General features: G+C 38.5%; 1 pseudogene; it reads right to left on the bottom strand.

Annotated features, from left to right (window-relative positions):
- Window positions 1-1,184: 1,184 nt before the first annotated feature.
- LOC100659770 (Fanconi anemia core complex-associated protein 24-like) lies at window positions 1,185-9,252 on the bottom strand (annotated as a pseudogene).
- Between the last annotated feature and the right edge of the window lie 13,083 nt (window positions 9,253-22,335).

The raw sequence follows: 22,335 nt of genomic DNA, 5'->3' as shown, positions 1-22,335 counted from the left end.
CCATAATAAATTTAATCACATTACTCTTTGTGATATTTTTCATTTTCTTTTATGGATAATTTGTGATAACTGTACGTTTGCACATTACAGTTTGTGTACTTACGAATTTCTTCAAAGAAAACAATTCTAAAAGTGAAATTACTACATTAAGGGATACAATGATTTTAAGACTTTTGATATATTAGTAACAAAAAAGATTTATACCAATTTATACTCCAAGAGAGTATGAGTGCCTATTATTACATTCTTACAAGTTTTCATTCTTGAAATATTAAGTAATTAGATAGAAGCAGAACCTAATTGTGCCTAATCGTTAACTTTAAAAAAAATGTTTTAACGGTTTCTAGCGACTCTAGACTTTTTCACATTTGTTAACATGTATTAACTTCTCTGGGCAATTGTCTGTTCATATGCTTTGTTCGCCTGCTTAGTGGCAATGTTCTATTTTCAGTGATCAATGTATTTATCTTTTTATACTAACCTTTTGTCATATTTAATGTATCTATTTTCCTCAGTTTGTTTTTTGTCTTTTAAAATTGGTTACATTTTTGACATAGCAGAAGTTGTGATTTTTTTAGAAAAGGCAGTGCGATCATTTATTTACATTGACAGCCTCAAAGCAGAGGTATATGTAGACCAGATTTGAACAACTGCAGCACGGACACCAGGAACAAGGGGCTTACGATACACAGTGCTTACCTGTTGTAGGTTTGTTTTCTTCAGATGTTCATATCTACCACTTGAAGCTTTAGAAGACCTTTCCATGATATATGCAAATTAAAATCACACTATAAAATCTGCTCAAGCTAGCTTTCTGCTGAGTATGAAAAAAACTCATTGCCATCAAGTCCAACTCATAGTGACCCTGTAGGATAGAGTAGAACTGCCCTATAGGGTTTCTAAGGAATGGTAGGTGGATTCGAACAGCCGGCCTTTCAGTTAGCAGCCAAATGCTTAACCACTGCACCAGCAGGGCTCTGAGTCTCTCAGGAAGATCTTCAAAGGCCCTTTTCAGCCTAGAAGTGTGAGAGCAGTACCATCTGGTGTCCACCAACTTAAAGGCCTGAACCCAGAGAGTGAGGCCCCGTTTAGGCTGCACCTCATCTTTCAGTAGCTGCTGTGAGAGGCAATACTTTTTCTTGGTTTTTAAATATGAAATTATGTAGTTTGTGGCCTAAAGGAGAAAAAGTAGTAGATGCCATAAGGCAAGCCATCCACTTGGACTGTATGAAAAATGCGGAATTTAGTGTGTTACTGCTTGTCCAAAGATTTGCTCCAGTTTTTGGATGAGTGCATTACTTAGTTGTTGGATACTTGAGAATTTCTGAAGCACAAGGGGAGCTTTAACTTTTCCAAATCCTGGGATCTGCTGCACCGTTGGAAGGAGGGTTGGCTTAGAGAGCAGAGCACATCTTCCTCACAAAAGGGCTCATATTGGGCTTTTGGGCTTGTTCTTGGACTAACTGGATAATGAGGCAGGATGCTTTCATCTGGCTGGCCACTGGAAGCAACACCATCCCAAGGTCCAGCACAGTGAACTTCTGTACAGCAGGAAAGTATTGCTCACTCATCTCTGTCTTTTCATCTAGTAGAATCCCTTGAAGATTATCGGAATTTCTAACTCAAACAAACCTCTCTCTGTGACCATTTCCTACCAACAAATCAACTTCAGTGATATAAAAAATACAGGATCTGTTAAAAACAAGTAAAAATCCACCAGTGTCAGGAGATCCTCAAAAATGAATTTAATTTTCCCTTGCATCCCCTGCCCCAGCTGCAATCAACACCATTTCTTACTGACCGCAAAATGCCCAACAGGCACGTGTATGGGGCCTGCATTATGTGGGGGAAGAAGGGGGTTCTTTCCATCAGTGGCCTGGATCTAACGAGGGAAACACAAGATGGCACTGGAGCAGGCTCTGATGCACACATTGCACTTGAAGCCGGGGCCTCTTGGGCAGGATCCCTTCTGGAAAGTGTTCTTTAAAAGACACAACCATTCGCCAAAGGCTAAAGAATCAGGAGATTCCTCTCCAGGTGGCTGTGTCCTGCATTTTTGTCACCTTCCTGCCCCCTGACACCCCAGCTCGTTCTATGCGGTGGCTCCTCAGTCCAGGCCAGGCTGGGGATCAAAACAGGCAGGATACCGCCTGGGTCCCCACAGAGGGATTCCAGCGACATTGGAAGAGCAAATTTGTCAACCCTTTTTTTTCACTTTCAATTTTAGTAAGGTTTCCTCCTTGCAGAAATTTAATAAATATTTACTTTTATTTTATTCTTTTTTAATTTTAAAAATTTTACACGTAATTCTGAAATTCATTTGGTGTATGTTTGATGAAATGGCGCTGATTCTAAAGATTCCATGACTTGTCTCAGAATCATTTAAAGTATAGTTCTCTCTTTTTTTCTTTGATTTTGCAAATTTTCTTCTATATGTGTCTATATGGAAACCCTGGTGGTGTAGTGATTTAGTACTGCGGCTGCTAAACAAAAGGTCAGCGGTTCGAATCCACCAGGCACTCTGGAAACTCTATGGGGCAGTTCTACTCTGCCCTATAGGGTCACTATGAGTCAGAATCGACTTCATGGCAGGTTTTGGTTTTTTTTTTTTTTGGTTTATGTGTCTATATATAATCAACCAAAACGAAATCTATTGCCGTGGAGTAGATTCCTACTCCTAGTGACCCTATAGGACAGAGTAGAACTGCCCCGTAGAGTTTCCAAGGCTGTAAATCTCTACAGAAGCAGACTGCTACATCTTTCTTCCACAGAGTGGCTAGTGATTTCAAACTGGACCTTTTGGTTAGGAGTCAATCGCTTTACCCACTGTGCCATCAGGGCTCCTTATGTCTGTATATGGATATCAATAAATATATATGATTTTTTTGGACATGGTGTATCTCTCTCTCTCTCTTTTTTTTTTTTTTTTTAACATGCCTTAGGTGAAAGTTTACAGCTCGTGTTAGTTTCTCATACAAAAATGTGTGCAACAATTGTTATGTGACGCTAGTTGCTATCCTATAATGTGACTGCACATTCCTCCTTTCCACCCCCGATTTCACCCAGCTCCTATCCCTTTATGCCTTCTCATCTTGCCTCCGGACAGGAGCTGCCCTTTTAGTCTTGCATATCTACTTGAACTAAGAAGCACACTCTTCATGAGTATCATTTTATGTCTACTCTTTGTCTGAAGAGCTGTCTTCAGGAATAGTTTTAGATCTGAATTAACATAGAGTCTAGGGGCCATGTGTTCTGGGGTTTCTCCAGTCTCAGTCGGACCATCGATTCTGGTCTTTTTACCAGAATTTGAGCTCTGCACCCCACTTTTCTCCTGCTCCATCGGGGACTCTCTGTTGTGTTCCCTGTCAGGGCAGTCATTGGTGGTAGCCAGGTGGCATCTAGTTCTTCTGCTTTCAGGCTGATGGAATCTCTGGTTTATATGGCCCCTTTTGTCTCTTGGGCTAATATTTTCCTTATGTCTTTGGTGTTCTTCATTCTCCTTTGCTCCAGGTGGGTTGGGACCAATTGATGCACCTGAGATGGCCGCTCGCTAACTTTTAAGACCCTGGATGCCGCTCACCAAAGAGGGATTCAGAACATTCACTTTGTTATGCCAGTTGACATGAATGTCCCCTGAAACTATGGTCCCCAGAACCCTACCCCTGCTACTCTGCCCCTTGAAGTGTTTGGTTGTGTTCAGGAAACTTCTTAGCTTTTGGTTTAGTCCAGTTGTGCTGACTTCCCCTGTATTGTGTGTTGTCCTTCCCTTCACCTAAGACAATTCTTGTCTGCTACCTAGTTAGTGAATACCTCTTGCTCTCCTTCCCCATCTTCATAACCATCAAAGAATATTTTCTTCTGTGTTTAAACCTTTTCTTGAGTTCTTATAATAGTGGTCTCATACGATATTTGTCCTTTTACAGCTGACTTTTTTCACCCAGCATAATGCCTTGCAGATTCATCCATGCTATGAGATGTGTCACAGATTCATTGTTGTTATCATTGTGAAGTATTCCATTGTGCGAATATACCATAATTTGTTTATCCATTCACCTGTTGATGAGTGCCTAGGTTGTTTCCATCTTTTTGTTATTGCGAACAGCAGTGCAATGGGCATGCGTGTGCATATATCTATTCGTATGACAGCTCTTATTTCTCTAGGATATATTCCAAGGAGTGGGATTGCTGGATTATATGGTACTTCTATTTCTCGCTTTTTAAGGAAGCGCCAAATTGATTTCCGAAGTGGTTGTACCATTTTACATTCCCACCAGCAGTATATAAGTGTACCAGTCTCTCCACAGCTTTGCCAACATTTATTATTTTGTGTTTTTGAGTTAATGTTAGCCTTGTTGGAGTGAGATGGTATCTCATTGTACTTTTGATTTGCATTTCTCTAATGGCTAATGATTGTGAGCGTTGCTTCATGTATCTGTTAGCTGCCTGAAGGTGTTCTTTGGTGAGGTGCTGTTCATATCCTTTGCCCAGTTTTTAATTGGGTTATTCGTCTTTTTGTGGTCGAAGTTTTGCCGTATCTTATAGATTTTAGAGACTAGACCCTGACGGGGTATGTGATAGCTAAATTTTTTTTTCCCAGTCTGTGGGTTGTCTTTTTACTCTTTTGGTAAAGTCTTTGGATGAGCATAAGTGATTGATCTTTAGGAGCTTCCAGTTATCTAGTTTCTCTTCTGGTGTTTGTGCATTGTTAGTTACATTTTGTATTCTGTTTATGCCCTGTATTAGGACTCCTAGGGTTGTCTCTACTTTTTCTTCCATGATCTTCATTGTTTTAAATTTTGTGTTTAGGTCTTTGATCCATTTTGAGCTAGTTTTTGTGTGTGGTGTGAGGTATGGGTCTTGTTTGATTTGTCAGTGGATATCCAGTTATGACAGTACCATTTGTTAAAGAGACTGTCTTTTCCCCATTTAACAGATTTGGGCCTTTGTCAAATATCAGCTGCTCATAAGTGGATTCTCAACTCTGTTCCATTGGTCTATGTATCTGTTGTTGTACCAGTATCAGGATGTTGACTACCGTGGTGGTATAATAGGTTCTAAAATCAGGTAGCGTAAACCCTCCCACTCCATTCTTCTTCAGTAACGCTTTACTTATCCAGGGCCACTTCCCTTTCTATATGAAGTTGGTGATTTGTTTCTCCATCTCGCTGAAAAATGTCTTTGGAATTTGGATTACATTGCGTTGTATCTGTAGATTGCCCTAGGTAGAATTGACATTTTCACAATGTTGTCTTTCTGTCCATGAGCAAGGTAAGTTTTTCTGCTTATGTAGGTCTCTTTTGGTTTCTTGCAGTAGTGTCTTATAGTTTTCTTTGTATAGGTCTTTTATGTCCCTGGTTAGATTTCTTCCTAAGTATTTTACCTTCTTGGGGGCTATTGTAAATGGTATTGATTTGGTGATTTCCTCTTTGAAGTTCTTTTTGTTGGTGTAGAGGAATCCAACTGATTTTTGTATGTTTATTTTGTATCTTGATACTTTGCTGAAGTCTTCTATTAGTTCCAGTAGTTTTCTTGTGGATTCTTTGGGGTTTTCTGTGTATAAGATCATATCATCTGCAAATAGGGATACTTTTACTTCTTCCTTACTGATTCGGATGCCTTTTATTTTCTTTTTCTAGCCTAGTTTCTCTGGCTGGACCTCCAACACAATGTTGAATAAGAGTGGTGATAAAGGGCATCCTTGTCTGGTTCTCATTCTCAAGGGGAATGCTTTTAGACTCTCTCTCTCAGTTTAGGATGACGTTGGCTATCGGCTTTGTATAAATGCCCTTTATTATTTTGGGGAATTTCCCTTCTATTCCTATTTTTCTGAGAGCTTTTATCATGAAAGTGTGTTGGACTTTGTCAAATACCTTTTCTGCATCAATTGATATGGTCATATGGTTCTTATTTTTTGTTTTATTGATGTGATGGATTACATTGATTGTTTTTCTAATGGTAAACCTACCCTACATACCTGTTATCAATCCCACTTGGTCATGATGCATTATTTTTTTGATATGTTGTTGAATTCTATTGGCTAGAATTTTATTGAGGATTTTTGCATCTAAGCTCAGACAGACATTGGTCTGTAATTTTCTTTTTTTGTGACGTCTTTACCTGGTTTAGGAAACCCTGGCGGTGTAGTGATTAAGTGCTACAGCTGCTAACCAAAAGATCAGCAGTTTGAATCCACCAGGCGCTTCTTGGAAATCTTATGAGGCAGTTCTACTCTGTCCTATAGGGTCGCTATGAGTCGGAATCAACTCGATAGCAATGTTTTTTTTTTTTACTTTGTTTTGGTATCAAGGTTATGCTAGCTTTATAGAGTGAGTTTTTTTTCTGTGCTCTGAAATACCTTTATTAGTAGTGAAAGTTTGGTAGAATTCTTCAGCAAAACTGTCAGGGCCAGGGTTTTTTTTGTTGCTGTTGGGAGATTTTTAAGTACCTTTTCAATCTCTTCTTTTCTTGTAGGTTTATTTAGTTGTTTTACCTCTGTTTGTGTTAGTTTAGGTTTCCAGAAATTTGTCCATTTCCTCCAGGTTTTCAAATTTATTGGAGTATAATTTTTCATAGTATTCTGTTATGATTCTTTTAATTTCAGTTTAGCCTGTTGTGATATTGCCCACCTTATTTCTTATTCAGGTTATTTGCTTCCTCTCCTGTTTTTCTTTTGTCAGTTTGGCCAATGGTTTATTGATTTTGTTGATCTTTTCAAAGAACCAGCTTTTGGTCTTGTTAATTCTTTCAACTGTTTTTCTATTTCATTTAATTCTGCTGTAATTTTTATTATTTGCTCTCTTCTTGTGTCCGAGGGCTCCTTTTGCTGCTCTCTTTCTATTTGTTCGAGTTGTAGGGATAATTCTTTGATTTTTGCCCTCTCTTCTTTTTGGATGTGTGCATTTATTGATATAAATTCACCTCGGAGCACTGCTTTTGCTGTGTCCCAATGGTTCTGGTAGGAAGTGTTTTCATTCTCATTTGATTATGTGAATTTCTTTATTCTGTCCTTAATTTCTTCTATAACCCAGTAGTTTTTGAGCAAGGTGTTGTTCGGTTTCCATATGTTTGGTTTTTTTTTTTTTTTTCTCCCTTGCTTTTTCCATTATTGATGTCTACTTTTATGGCTTTATGGTCAGAAAAGATGCTTTATAATATTTCAAAGTTTTGGATTCTGTTAAGGTTTGCTTTATGGTCTAATATGTGTTCTATTCTGTAGAATAGTCCATGTGCACTGAGAAAAAATGTGTACGTGGCTGCTATTGGATGGAGTGTTCTGTATATACCTATGAGGTCAAGTTGGTTGATTGTGGCATTTAGATCTTCTGTGTCTTTATTGAGGTTCTTTCTGGATATTCTGTTCTTCACCAAGAGTGGTGTGTTGAAGTCTCCTACAATTATTGCAGAGCTGTCTCTCTTTTCAATGCTGTTAGAGTTTGTTTTATGTATTTTGGAGCCCTGCCATTGCGTGTATAAATATTTATTATGGTTATGTCCTCCTGGCGTACCAACCCTTTAATCATGATATAGTGTCTTTCCTTATTTATGGTGGTGGATATTACTTTAAAGTCTATTTTGCCAGAAATTAATATTGCCATTCCTGCTGTTTTTTGAGTGTTGGTTGCTTGATGTATTTTTTCCCATCCTTTGAGTTTTTGTTTGTTTGTGTCTTTAAGTCTAAGGTGTGTCTCTTATAGGCAGCATATAGAGGAATCGTGTTTTTTAATCCATTCTGCCACTCTCTGTCTCTTTATTGGTATGTTTAGTCCAGTTACACTCCAGCATAATTATTGATAGATTAAAAAAAAAAAAAATTTAGTGCTGTCATTTTGGTGTATTTTTGTGTGTGTGTGTGTGTTTGACAGTTTCTTTGTCCCAATTAATTTTCTGTGCTGAGTCATTTTTCTTCATGTATTTTCTTTTACCTTTTTCCTTGTTGTTGATTTTGTATTTGATGAGTCTTTATGTTTTTCTCGTTTTTTATTTTGATGTGGAGGATTGTTAGTTTACTTTGTGGTTACCTTAATATTTACACCTATTTTTCCAAGTTTAAAACAATCTTTTATTTCTTTACATTCCCTTGACTTCCTCTCCATATGAAAGATCTATGTTTACATTTTTTAGTCCTTTTTTGTTTCAATGTTTTCATCTTTTACATACTGATGTCTCTGTTTCCCTATTTTCAGTGTTTTAGCTTTGATTTATTTTTATGACTTCCCTGGGTAGGTATCTGGTTGCTCTGTCCTGTCTTCTAGTCTTGGGTTGTTATCTGATGTTATTGGCTTTCTAACCGGATGACTCCCTTTAGTATTTCCTGTAATTTTGGTTTGGTTTTTACAAATTTTCTAACCTTCTGTTTTTCTGGAAATGCCCTAATTTCTCCATCATATTTGAGAGACAGTATGCTGGATATATATTTTATGCTGGATATATAATTCTTGGCTAGCAATTTTTTTCCTTCTAGGCTTTATACGTGTCATGCCATTGCCTTCTTGCCTAAATGGTTTCTGCTGAGTAGTCCAAGCTTAGTCTTATTGACTCTCCTTTGTAGGTAACTTTTCATTTATCCCTAACCACACTTAAAATTCTCTCTTTATCTTTGGTTTTGGCACATTTGATTATAATATGTCCTGGTGACTTTCTTTTGGGATCTACCTTGTGTGGAGTTAGATGGCCTTCTTGGATAGATATCTTCTCATCTTTCACGATATCAGGGATGTTTTCTGCCAACAAATCTTCAACAATTATCTCTGTATTCTTTGATATTCCCTTCTGTTCTGGTACTTCAATCACTCGTAGGTTATTCCTCTTGATAGAGTCCCACATAATTCTTAGCATTTCTTCATTTTTTTTTTAATTATTTTATCTGAATTTTCCTCAAATAAGTTAGTGTCAAGTGCTTTATCTTCAATGTCACTAATTCTGACTTCCATTGCCTCAATTCTCCTCCTATGACTTTCTATTGACTTGTCTAATTCTGTTATTATTCATTGTTTGGATTTCTGTTTGTTGTCTCTCTATGGATTCTTGCAGCCTGTTAAATTTGTCATTATGCTCTTGAATAACCTTCTTAAGTTCCTTTGTTCCTTTGTCTGTGTGTTCCTTGGCTTGTTCCGCATTTTACCTGATCTCCTTCCTGATTTCTTGAAAAGTTCTGTATATTAGTCTTTCGAATTCTACCTCCAGTAATTCCAAGAAGTCCTCTTCTTCCAGAAGGTTTTTTGATTCTTTGTTTTGGTGGCTTGCTGAAGCCATCATGGTCTGCCTGTTTATGTGATTTGATACTGACTGTTGTCTCTGAGCCACCAATATGTTATTGTATTTATTTATTTTATGTTTGCTTACTGTGTCCAAGCTTCTTGCTTTTGTTTTCTTTTTATGCCCCAATAGGCTGGTCTTGTGAGCTAGTTTGATTATTGGTGTCTTCAAAGCCCTCACATCCTGTCTTTAGGTGGCTAGAGCTATTACTAGATACGTGAGCCAAGGAGTTCTTTCACTTTTCTTGTGTGGATTCAGTTCAGGTATCCAGGTCATTGGCCATCAAGTGTGTGGTGCAGGCTCTCACCTACAGTCCTAGATGGGCAGGGGTAATTGGAGAAGACGCACATATCTGGATGCAGTAAGGAGTTCATGTGCTGATGAAGGCAGGGGGCTGACTGTCGCCCCTGAGTGTCTTGGTGGAAGGCGTGTCCCTGTTCCCTAGAGTGCATGGGTTTTGCAGCCGGACTATGGGCACCCAATGCTGTTGGCTATAAGAACTGGGAGTCACCACTTATTCCTGGACCCCTGTCACAGGTGGCTCGGTGGAGTGAGTGGAGTGACCAGTCCTCAGGCCCCTGATGTGGGTAGGTGAGGTGTCAAATGTCATGAATCTGCCACTCCTCTTTATAGTAGATACAGATGAAAATAGACTTCAGGTATATACCCTGGTGTACTGTGCTAATGAGGGCCTACACTGTTGAAATGGGCCCACATAGGTCTGCACAGGGGTGAAAGGCATTCAAAGTCTGTGGACCCCTTATGCCCGTGCCTAGGAAAATGGCCTGTGTCTGCTCTGAGTTCCCGGCTTAGGGGAGTTGGCAGATTATTTTTTCCCGTTTGTTAATTTGTTCCCTTTCCCAAGCTGAGAGAATGGCTCAGGGAGCGATGGGTCCTACGTCAGGCCCAGGAAGCACAGCAATCTCTGAAGCCAGACCAGACCCAGAGCAGAGTGAGGAGGAAGCATGTAAATGGGAGAGAGTGTTTCTGAAAAGGAGGGTTTTTTTTTTTTGGATCCATACAGTATGTTAGATGCTTTTACTTATCTTTTGCCTATCGAGCAATGTTTCTAGCTGGTTCTGGAGGGTTGAGCAGAGTCTCCGCCACTCAGTCTCTCCCGATGTGGAGAATGTATCCCAAGTGCCACTGCTTGCCTCTCTGCTCATGCCAGCTGATCCATTCTGCAGGGTGCCATTACCAACCAGGTTAGGTTTGGCAACTTCTTACTGCTCCTGAACCATCTCTCCCTCCGCCTGCCACTCAGTCCAGTTTCTCAACTTTGTCTTTGATGTTCAGGGCTCCTAGATTGTCATATATAATTGACTCACTTGTTTTTTCATGTCTTAATTGTAAAGTGGACCACAGGAAGTGTCCGACTACTCCAGCGTCTTGGTCCCACCTCTGGTGTATATCTCTTCATAAATACTATTTTCATTTTTTAAACATATTTTGCCTGTTTATTCCTCTAAATATATTTTAAGATAATTTTGAAAGTTAAAAAAGAGTGGTTTTTGGAATGCCAATAGGCCTATAAATCATTAATTTGGGACGATTTGACATCTTTAAATTATTTAGTTTTCCTCGCCAGGGATGTGGTATATTTTTAGTTTTTTTCTTTATGTAGGTCAGAGGATGTGACTATTGTGAGTGAAATGTCTTGTCTTTTATAAATGTCTTGTTTTTTACATTATCCAGTTATATATTTCTGGATATATAATAATAACATCTGTAATAATAGTATTTATCTGCAACATCTATCTCTTATATTATCTAGCTAGATATTATATATTAAGCATACAATAACAATCCCTACATTCATTGACCTTGGGTTTACTAAGCCATTATCTAATTTAATCTTCAAAGCAACAGGAGGTTGTGGACTTTTTCTCATTTCCATTTTACAAATAAGGAAACTGAGGCTTAGAGAGCTTGAGTAACTTTTCCCTATTTGCAGCTCCCAAGTGAGACCTCTGACTTCAGTCTGTGCCTTTAACCACACCACCCTGGAAAATGAAAGTTATTGAATTTTGTGTTTAACTTATATTCCATACGGGGAAACCATATGGGGCAGTTCTGCTCTGTCCTATAGGGTCGCTATGAGTTGGAATCGACTCAATGGCAGCGGGTTTTTTTTTTTTAACTTATATTCAGATTGACTGAATTTTAGGGTTTATTGAAAAGTTAATTTGAATTACAAATTTCAAGCAGCATTCTTTATTCCCTGTTGCAGACTTCTCAACAAATCCTCTATTGAATTTCAAAGAATACTCCAGAAACAAGAACTCTCAAGTGACTGTCAGCAGAATTTGCCAAAAGAAGATTAGAAAGCCTCTATTAATATTTTTGCATACGTTATACCACTTAGCACAAACTGTGATTTAAAGATCATGCGTCTCAGAATTTCTTATATAAAAAAGTTTCTAGAAATTCCTACTTCATTTTAAAAAATATATTAGACAGATATCAAAATGATATAATATTAATATACTTAATGTAGTCACACCTGGAAAAATAAGAGAAAAAGATGGCTCATTTGCCTCTCCCAAAGCCACTGAGAATTATACTCATGAGCTGGAGTTTCTCAAGAACACAGCTCAGCTGACTATATAATAAAAGAATAATCACTAAAAAATGGATGATGGCATATCAAATAATAGCTTATGAATAATTCTGTAGCATTTCTTCAGAATGAAGAAGAGTCCTTAAGACATGGGACCAGACCATGAAATGTTCTCAGAAAACTACATTATCTGAGATATTTAATTGAAGAAGAAAAATGTCTTCGTCTTACAAAACAATGCCCTAAGTATTGTTTATTTTTAGAAGATCAAATAATTATCCAAACAGGCAAGAATGATCAACTCTGTTAGTTTTTTCTGTACACAAGTCAGGTCAACCCCAAGATATCCAGTGTTCTGCTGGTTTCTTTCCATCATGGCTGCCAGAGTTTCTCTCCTTGTTTTGCTGTATTATGTTTACATGTGTGTGCAAGTGTCAAAAACCAAGAAAAAAAACATAAAAAAAAAAAACAAAAAACACAGAATTTTTGGATCCATGCTTTCACCGGGGCCACAAACATAGATCATTTTAATTGGAATTACGAGCTCTTTCTTCTGTGCTCAGTTCAGCTGGATATGTGTATAATTGGTCTAAAGCTGAGATTTTGCTAAGATTTTGAAAAGGCTTAGTGGTATCCACTTTTGCAAAGTATTTCTATATGTGACAAATACAAATACCATCTCTCTTAACATTCTGCATTTTTTATCAGAATAACACTGGGACTGGCAGATACAAGCTCAGAGGACATGGCAGATGAGATGGTGTGAAACGGGGTTAGAAGTAGTAGTGGTAGCATCTGAACATGTCTAACTTCAGGGGGGATAAAGAGAATCAAGGTCAGCCCAAGGCTGATTCCCATGAGGTAGAGGTCAGACATACCTCCACTCTCCACCTTTTTTTTTTTTTTTTTACCAATTCTGATACCAACCATCTCTCCCATAGCACTTTCTACTTTTCTTCTAGGTTCAATTATCCATTGCAATGGCCACAGAGAACTCATAGGCTGTACTTACAGTTAAGTGGTTTATTAAGGAATAGGGTACAACTAAAGATCAGGATCAACTGGTCACAACTCAGGATCAAGATCAGGAAGTATGTAGGCAAAGTCTCCCTTTCTTCAGTGCAGGACAACTGTCTCAGCTCCTCTGGGTCATGCAGGCCTCCTCTCAGCCCTCTCAGGACAGGCTTCCTCTTGGGCCCTTAAGACAGGCTTCTCTCAGCCCTGCCATCTGTAACCACTAACTCTTCTGCTGGGCCCCTTCCAGGTCTCTCACTGTCTTCAGCGTTATAGCCCTTTACCAGTGTTACAGGTCTTTTAGGAGATTCCTGGCCCCCTCTCTTTTTCCTTCTTCTCTCTCCTCCTTTTTCCTGCTACTTCTCCTCCTGCTTCTTTCTATTTGCTAAACCTCCGGGGTCAGCTGCTTATACATACAACTCCTTGTCAATTTCAAGCGATGCCTCCCGACAACCACCAGTGGGACCATGAACTAACCAAAGACCTCTTGATAGGCCACAGAAAATTCATTTGCATAGAAAGCAATAGTCACCTCGTGTACACAGTCCATAGTGCAGTGGTTAACAGACCGGCTGCTAATGGAAAGGTCAGCATTTCAAATCCACCAGTTGCTCCTCGGATACCCTATGGGGCAGTTCTACTCTGTCCTATAGGGTTGCTATGAGGTGGAATCAACTTGATGGCAATGGATTTGGTTATAGTCACTTTATTTGCATGGTCTATTGACCAATCCTGGCAAGGTGCATATCAATCACTGGGCAGGGTCAGGCAAAAACTATCAAACTATCCTGTTTATAGCTTACCCAGGAAATATAACAAACCCTCTGGGGTAGAAAACTAGGACAAAGATAATGCCCCAGGATTTAGGGGAAAAGTCTCTCAAGCTGTTTTTCCAAAGAACCAAGGCAAAAGGCCATGTAAATGAACTCAAGTCACCACAGATAGCAAGAACTTTGTCCCTTGGCATGCATGGGTGGGTTTCTCTGGGAACTCTCTGGGAGTGGTCATTAGAGTAGTGACTTGTTATAGTACTCTGTCGTTTCTTTCTGCATTTGGTGGTATAGATTATGTAAATGATCCTCATAAGAAAATTCCAGCAATGACTGCAAAGCAACTTCCATACTAAAAATTGAACAGTCTTTGGAGATGGAATCCTCTCTGGTCTACTGTAATCATAGTTAAAATGGTCTGAAACACCAAGGCAATGAAGGGGTTGATTTCAAATTCTAGGGCACAGCACCCAATGCTTAGAGTTACTGCAGTCTGAAATACTGCTTTCTTTATAAGACACATCTAACCTAACTTGAATATCAAATAACCAGTGTAGCATGACCAGAAGTTAGTCTTAAAATACATGAGATATAGAGTTCTGTGTTAACAACTAAAAAGTTCCCCAGAACAACCTTGGATTCTCCTAAGCCAGCGCTTACCAAAGTTCACAGTGCATATTAATCACGGGGACAAACGTTTGCTTTAAGCAGGTCTAGAGTGGTCCTGAGATTCAGGGTGATTTGCAGTGACGCTGATGCTTCTTGTCTCTGGGCTCCACTTTGAGAAGTAAGACCTTGGCCAGAAAGATACCAGATGGCTTTTAGATAGCTCACTGCGAAGTCAGCTATGGCTCCCTTAATGCTGCAATACCTTCTATTGCCCCATTATGTAGGAAAGAATTTGGAGATGAAGCTTTTAAATTCCAAATAATTTATATGTTGTTTAAAATGCCCTTATAGCCTGCAATGGGAAAAGCCCACAAAAGGAACCAGTGAAAAAAGCCTTTCAAAAAGTAACATTCCTTCAAATCTTGGAATCATTGCACAAAAATTCTCAAATGGCCTTGATTCAGGCTCTCTGAAATGGTGGTTATTTCCGAAGGGGTTCTTTCCTTGTGGCCTCTTGAGGTCCAACTAACCCCGCATCCTTGTCCAATGAGTTTTCAAGAAATTCTTTGCTGGATTTTGCATTAAAGAACATGCTCTTGCAGGGCATTGACAGAGAAGGTACGAAAATAAAGGCTCAGAGACAGACACCACGGTTATGACATTGAAGTAAACAAACATAAGACAGGCGACACTAATAGCTGTGCCTGTGCTTTTCTGTCTTTTAAATTATTAGCCAGTGTTACTAAGGGGCTAAAGACTACCACCAGCCTGGGATTTTCTTCTTCCTGAATTCAGAAAGATTAGAAGCCAATGTTATTTTTAATACTGTACCGATAATAAAAAACCAACAAGCAATAGACCACTAAAATAATTTCAAGTGCCACCAGTGGTAAGTGGCCAACATTTTGGGCAACGTTACTTTGTAAATATTTTACTTCTTGTCATGTTTTCCCTTGCGTTGTGTAGAACTTTGCCTGGTGCAGGCTGCTTATGTGCATATAAATGAGAAAGAACTTTAAATAATATCTTTTATAATTTCTTTTCCTTTGAAATCATATTTCTGAAATTATTTTCCTACTGATTCAATTACCAAGAACAATTTCTCAGGTGCTGTTTTAAAGAATATTACTTGAATTTATCAAGGCATATTTACCCAAATCCACTGCCATCGAGTTGATTCCGACTCATAGCAACCCCATAGGGTTTCCAAGACTGTAAGTCTCTATGGAAGCAGACCGCCACATCCTTTTCCCGCAGAGCTGCTGGTGTTTTTGAACCACCGACCTTTCGGTTACCGGTCGATTGCTTTAACCACTGTGCCATCAGGGCTCCTTTATCAACGCATAAGAGGTTAACCAAAAATAGGATAAAGGAAAAAAAAGTAAGCATATTAACTCCTCTTTAATAATTTAAGATTTCAGTGATGTGAAAGTATTCGGGAAAAAAATCCCCCGGGCAATAAAGCATGCATCATTTGAATGGATTAAAGTTCAAATCACTGCAAAGCAGCTTAATTTTTCATCCATCACCATGGATACAAAAGGACAGCTGAAGTGCAAGCATCTGACATCACAGGCATGCCCAAACAGGCCTGGAAGGAGAGCATGCAGTCCCACAAAGGACAAGGAGAAAAGCAGCAAAGGGGAGGAATTGGCAAAGGGAATGGTCATTGTTAAGATGATGAGTCACAAGTTCAGTTGCGGAGGATTAAATACAAGGAGTTATAAGGCCAACTGAGAAGCTTGAAGACTTCCGCAGTTTATTTACATGACCTTTTAATGCCTTCTTATTCAGAAATAGAACTCAGAGGGAGGCTAAGCGAGAAGGTATATCAGATTATCCAATACTCAAAGGATAGTTTCAGTAGCTTCTTCTATTTTCTCCTCAAGCTTGAATTTTAAATAAGGTTTTAAAGTTTTGACTTGCTTGGCTCACCTAATATTAAAAATTAATCCATCCTCAAATTTGCTGAAGACTCCAATCACAATTTGAAAGAATCACAGGAACCAGTATCCCCTAAAAAAAAAAAAAAAAAAACCTAGACAATAGCAAATGGTAAATTTTGAGGAAAAAAAAAATGCTGTTTTAGATATTATTATTCATGCAGAGACACAACTTTTACTCTGGTTTATTTTTAGTTTGTTGTTAAATCAAAATGTTATTTCCTATCAAAAGGCAGTGCCTTTATTCTCAGGTGGCTGTGTAGTGTATAAAGGCCTGGACTTGGGAACATTGAACCGAGCGTGCTGGTGAAGATTTACAACCAACTCTCTCAGGAAAGCCTGGATTTGTAGGGTTTGCTGATTTCCATTGTGTACTCCCCACAATGGAGAATTTCAAGCTACCAGCATGATTTCAACTGGATTACAACATTTCTCGAAATGTAACAATCAGCTCTTATAAACCAGTATGAGTGAGCTGCAGCAGTTACTAACTGGGTTCAATACTAGCCCTGATACCAACTTTTGGTGGAACTTTGAGCACCTCATTAGGCCTTGATTTCCACATCTGATAAAGGGGTGGAAGCTGGCTGAGTATTTGGTTGTTAAAATTGTATATTAGGTTGAGGGGTTGAGAGAAGAGTCTGGGGGGCCACTGGCCAACTGTGGGTATTTGGGAGATGCTGAGCTGTTAGAATTCTCACCTCCGCTTCAACTTTGCGGAGCTGATTTTAACTATTATGGAGCATTTGAGGTCTCTGTGTAAGGTACCACTTGAATAGAAAGGCCTATTACTAGGGGTAAATTGGAAAACCACTTGAATAATCTAGCTTAAAGGCCCCCTTTCATTTATAGAAGTTAATAATCCTATGAAACTAAAAATGTGAATGAAACACCAGTATACTGATATACTGACTGTACTTATAATATTTTTTTCTCTTTTTTGGTGAAATTTTAAACTAGGAACACTGGCTGAAAGTGAAATTGTATCCATAGAAACACAGACTTTTTAAAAATGCTAAAGATCTTAGAAATGATTTACTCCAAGTGTTCATGAGAACCCCCTCAGAGAATGCCTGGGGGTGGGGGGGACCAGTGAGTAAACAGGTTGTAATCCACTGTGTCGCTTCCCTTCTCCACAGAGAAGCAGCTCTGCTTCCAATGTTTTGAACATGCAGCTTCCATATAAGATTTCATTTGAAGAAGGGATTCTGCTGCATTTTTTTTAAATGCTATTTTATTCACACAAATCTTGAAACCAAACTTTAAAGAAAAATATCTAATAGGGCCTCTGTGAGTTGGAATTGACTCAGTGGAATTGGGTTTTTGTTTTTTAATACCACAACCAAGAAGAGGCAGAGTTATATCTGGAATTGGGTCTCTAGATTTCCGACCCACTGTATTTTCCTGTTCAGAAGCTGGTTATCTGGATCCACTACTCCCTGCCATAAGTCTCTGGTAAACGATTTAACCCTGCACTGTCCAATAGGTCAGCCATAAGCCACATGTCACTACTGAGCATTGGAAATGTGGCTGATCTGAACTGAGATGCGTTGTAAGAGTAAAATGTACAGTAGGTTTTAAAATCTTAGTAGAAAAAAAGGAATGTGAAATAGCTCATTGATAATTTTAAAATATTGATTAGATGTTGAAATGATAGCAGTTTGGATATATTGTGGCAAATAAAATGTATTATAAAAATTAATTTCACCTATTTCTTCTTTTTACTTATTTTAACATGGCTTTGAGAAAATTTAAAAGTAAATATGTGGCTCACATTATATTTCTATTGGACACCTCTCACCTAACTTCAGGGTCAGTCTTTCTACTAAAAGTGGAAAAATGTCTACTCTTCCTATTTCTGAGCGTTGTTTTCAAATCAAATGAGGTAATCTTTGCGAAAGTGCTCTGCAAAATGCTACACAAACATAAGATCATATCCAAGACTATTCTGATGCTTGTTTGGTCACCAACTGTATTAGCTGCTCCCTGGAAGGTGGTAAGGGTTTTGTGGAGTTTTTTCTTTTGCTGTTGTTTGTATATTTTTTTGGCGGTGTAACAGTGTAGGGTACAAATATAATAACAAATTCATTTAATCTCCTCATATATATTCTGTGTGTGCCCTGAGTCTACAGTGCATTAGTCTTAGCACTGGGCCATATAGACTGTAGATCCTACTTACATGCAGTGAGGATCTCAGCTTGAACCGTAAACCTGAGGATCCTCCTGGGACAGAACTATTCCAAGGGGAAAGAAGCCAAGCACAGCTATCTTGATCAAGAGCTGTCAGAGAAGGCAGTATCTTTGATTATGCACCATAGTGACTATTGCTCAAATCCATCCCAGGCTGGTCCTCGTGTGACAGAATAGAACTGCTCCATAGGGTTTTCCAGGCTGTAACCTTTAAAGGAACAGATCACCAGGTCCTTCTCCCTCTGAGCCACTGCTGGAGTTTGAACCTACAACCTTTCAGTTAGCAGCCAAGTGCTTAACTGTTACACCATCAGGGCTCCTTATCTGTTTATTATTAGTTTAATGAAATTGTCATAATCTCTGCTGTGGACATCTATGGTTTTGCCCAGTATTCTTTCTTCTATTAAAAACATTCCAGATTCTCTTTGGAGAATCACCTTTCACAGTTCTTGATTGATGAAATTCAGGTAACTTCATCATACCCGACCCAATTCCCTAGTCCAAGCAACCACTTGGCAACAATAGTTGGTTCAGGTTCAAGTATGGGCAACCAAAATCAATACCACGACTTCTGCTGGACCAATCAGAGAATGAGCTGTTCTCTTTCCAACGGGGTTGCTAGGTGAACAGAATCTAAGTTTGGAGCTTTCTGGCTATACCTGGCAGGGTAAGCCTGCTTGAAATAAAACGAGCACACATATTTTTGAATGTGAAACTAATTTGTGCTGTAAACTTTCACCTGAAATACAATGAAACTAAAAACAACAACAAAAAACCAGGACACAAGAAAGAACATTTGAGTTTAAGAGAGGACACATTTTTAACGACCTTGAACGCTGGGATCCAGCCATACCTGGAGCTAGACGTACTTCTAGACTTTTCAATTATATAGGCCAATGCATTCTCTTTTTTGACTAAGCCATTTTTTAATTGAAGTAAAATTCATATATCTTAAGTGTACATTTTAATGCATTTTGATAAAGGTAATAACCTTGTAACTACCACTTCAGTAAAGAGATAGCATACTTACATCAAAAATCCCTCGCATTCCTTTCCTGTCAAACCCTGCCCCCATCCCCATAGTCGACGATGGTTCTGATTTTTGCCATCATAAATTAATTTTGCCTATTTTCGAACTACTCATTAATGGAGACGTACAGAACATGTTCTTTTGTGTCTGGCTTCTTTTGTTCGACATGATGTCTTTGGAATTCATCTATGTTGATCTGTCTATCGGTAGTTCATTCTATTGTTGACTAGCATTACTTCGTAAAGCTATACTAGTGAAACCTGTGAGAGGTGGTACTCAGTGATGGTTTCAGTGAATCAGCGAAGGCAAGTAACAACATCATCTTATATTTAGGTAAAACATACAAAACTGTGACAGAATTGTTTTATTAGGATGGTATTAAATGGACAACTGAACTTTAACTTGTTGTTGATGGGTGCTGCCGAGTTGATTCTGATTCTAAGAGACCCTACAGGACTGGGTAGAACTTGTTCCATAGGGTTTCCTAGGCTGTGATCTTTAGGGCACTAGATCACCAGGTCTTTTTTCCTGCAGAGCAGCTGGTGGGTTCAAATCACATTTCAGTTAGCAGCCAAGCCCTTAACCATTGTGCCAGTAGGGTGTGTCTTCCCAGATAGGATTGTTTATAGTATGACCTCCCCCTTTTAAAATTACGGCTACTGTAATTACTGAACTACTATTACTGTATCTATTAATTTTTATGAAACTTCCAACAAATCATTCAAGCTGTTTACACCAGTAAAGAAAAATGAGAGTAATCCTATTGGTATTTACAGAAAGATTTAAATTAATCTTTAATTTAAATCATCCATCATCCCTACATAGTATTAAACAAGACAACCAAAGTCTTGCAGAAAATCATCAGTTAGCAACACAGCAAATCTAGAGATATTATAACGTCAAAATAAGTTCAAGAATATTAAAAAGTCCCAAAGTGCTTAATGCTTCTTAGTACAGTTTATTTCACAAATATAATCTTTAAAACAATGAGGTCTGAATCTTGTATTTCAAGTGACAGATACATAAAAATGTGGTATTGTTATCTTTGTTTTTTCTGAAAAGCAAAATTTTATGTAGTGTATAATGACATGAAATGGCAAATTGTATAATCTTATAAAATTTTAGTCCTGTCAAAAATGATTATATGAAAACCATGTAAAATTATATAAAAACTTTTGAAATTATCTTATTTTGGGCTTTTAAAAAATTAATTCAATAAACTGATATTTACATCTGTAGGCTTATACGTTCTTTTGGTTTTGTTTTCAAAGTCAAACAAACTGATAATCACTATTATTTGAAAAAAAATTTTTTTTTATTATTTGGAATATGGTATGCACACTTTAGGGATCTTGGAAATGTCAGACACCATTAGACAATTGTTTGAAAAATCCCGACCTTTTAATTATTTTTTTAACCTGTAGGTAAAACACAACGAAAACGTTAAATCTGAAACTTTAATTTGGAGTTTAGCAGACCTATAGGGTCGTTATGAGTTGGAATAGACTGGAAGGCAATGGCTTTTTTTTAAGGCTTGAATCCTAGTGGTACTTTAGTATCTGCTGGTAAATTCTTTAACCTCTCTAAATTTGTTTCCTCAAGTACAAACCATGAATAACAATTCCTTTCTAGGGTCATGAATGAAGATGTAACGCACTCACTACCTTGCTCATTGTGAGGGCTGAAAAAATGTTGATTTCATTCTCAGCTGTCGCTGAGTGCCAGCAAACCTGATTTGACTGCGGAGAGACCTTTGTTTTTCTACGTAAATACAATATGTTTCTTGACCCTTTCTACTTCCTCTAAAAGTAAATTGTTAGCTCTAACGAAGTCAGTAAAAACCATTGAGCTATTTTAACGAAAAATATAAGCATAGACAGATTAATAGGTGAAAAAATATTTTAATGTAGTTTTAGTGGTTACTCATCTTAATTTATTTTCATTAACAGATGACTGCTGTTCTCCACAGCTATATTGTGTATACAGAAAATTACGTTTAATTACAATACTTTTTAGATGGATTAGTCTGACAATTGAAGTATAATACATTGACAGAGTAAAACGAAAACATTCGAAATAGCGCAAAATTGGGAAACCGATGTCAAGCAAGGAAGAGGAATTGTACAGTATTCTACGGTCAGAAACCTGGTTAGCATGATTTGGCTTCAAGAATTGGATTCTCTGCCCAATGGAGTTAAAACGCAGCTTTCTAGAAATTAACAATGGCGAGAACAGCGGAGTACAATGTTAAGCCATTTTGACTATCAGTAGGTTTAGAGACACTTAACCTTCATCCAAGAGAGGATTTTCTTTTTGCCGCACCCGCGCCTGCAATTCATGCAGGTCAATTTTTAAATGAGAAAATAGGTCACACAGCAGCGCTTACTGCGTTACCGACATGCACCACTGGACGTTTTTTCTTAGTGTGAAAATGTCCCATTCCACTCAAAACTCTGGCGATTCAATACCCGTTCCAACACCTAAAAACCACTTTCAAACCAAATTCATGGAGCATTAGTGATTCGCGAACGCTAAGACTAGGATGCAAGCACATTAGCGCACGAATCCACCCCACATTCACCAGAAAATCGGCGATTTCAGTAAGACAGAGAGGTAACGAGCTATTTGTCTAAAACCGATTTATAATTAAAAACCGAACTAAACAATTCCAAAAGGAATTCGAGACAACGAAATTTCAATTATGCTGTCGCCAAATTCTACAATTAATGCCGTTTCGCCTCCGCCCGTATCCCTCGTATCCCTCCTCTCCCTCCACACTAAGGCCGAGGCTGCTCCGCGGTCGCGTATCCCTAAGCGAAGCCCGCAGGCGCCTGGCGAGGTCCGAGGACCTCGTCGCGGACGATTTTCTTTCTCTTGGCCGGCGCTCTCCCTAGAGCAGAGCACCAATGACCACTTTCTCTCGCACTCATCGTCCCGCCTTCTAGTACCAGTGGAACCAATAGA

This window comes from Loxodonta africana, chromosome 1 (genome assembly GCF_030014295.1).
Source record: "Loxodonta africana isolate mLoxAfr1 chromosome 1, mLoxAfr1.hap2, whole genome shotgun sequence".
Classification (NCBI taxonomy): Eukaryota; Metazoa; Chordata; class Mammalia; order Proboscidea; family Elephantidae; genus Loxodonta; species Loxodonta africana.
This window is presented reverse-complemented; position numbering and strand designations above follow the sequence as displayed.